Source organism: Alligator sinensis, unplaced genomic scaffold, assembly GCF_000455745.1.
Source record: "Alligator sinensis unplaced genomic scaffold, ASM45574v1 scaffold1065_1, whole genome shotgun sequence".
In the NCBI taxonomy this organism is placed as follows: Eukaryota; Metazoa; Chordata; order Crocodylia; family Alligatoridae; genus Alligator; species Alligator sinensis.
Genome location: NW_005842812.1, coordinates 237,714 through 238,277, shown reverse-complemented (window position 1 = coordinate 238,277; position 564 = coordinate 237,714). Strand labels below are relative to the sequence as shown.

At 68.6% G+C, this 564-nt stretch overlaps 1 protein-coding gene across 1 annotated transcript in view; it reads left to right on the top strand.

Moving 5' to 3' along the window:
- ITGA7 (integrin subunit alpha 7) overlaps positions 1-564 on the top strand; it is a 9,854-nt gene that overhangs the window by 2,887 nt on the left and 6,403 nt on the right.

Genomic DNA, 564 nt, shown 5'->3' with positions numbered 1-564 from the left:
CTGCTGGGCAGGAGGGCCTGTCTCCTTCCCCCCACAAAGCACAGGGCAAAGGGCCCTGCCCTCCCCCCCATAAATCCTGGGGGGGCACATATGCACCTGGCTCTAGATCTCAATGACCTTCCTGCCCCCGTGACCCACAGACCACCCCTGCCAGATGGGACCCAGGTGTCTGGGCTCCTGACCCCACCGCCCCTAACCCCTAGACCTCCTGCCCTCCAGCACTGGGAGGAGGAGGACCCAGGAGTTGGGGCTCCTGACCCCACTGCCCCCAACCCCCCAGACCTCCTGCCCTCCAGCACTGGGAGGAGGAGGACCCAGGCCTCCGGGCACCCACCCCATGCACCCCAGTCCAGCGACAGGACTGCCTTGCCTTTCCAACCCGGCTACTCCGGTGGGGACCAGTGCTCCCGGGGCCACGGACCGGAGTCCCCCAGGCCACGTTCCTGCGAGTGCTGAGCAGACAGACAGAGGATGGGTGGGTGGGCCACCGGAGCAGCCGTGGTGGGTGGGGGGAGGCTGGAAGGAGCCCGAGAGCAGCCCCTGACCCTGGTGGGGGAGGGGGGA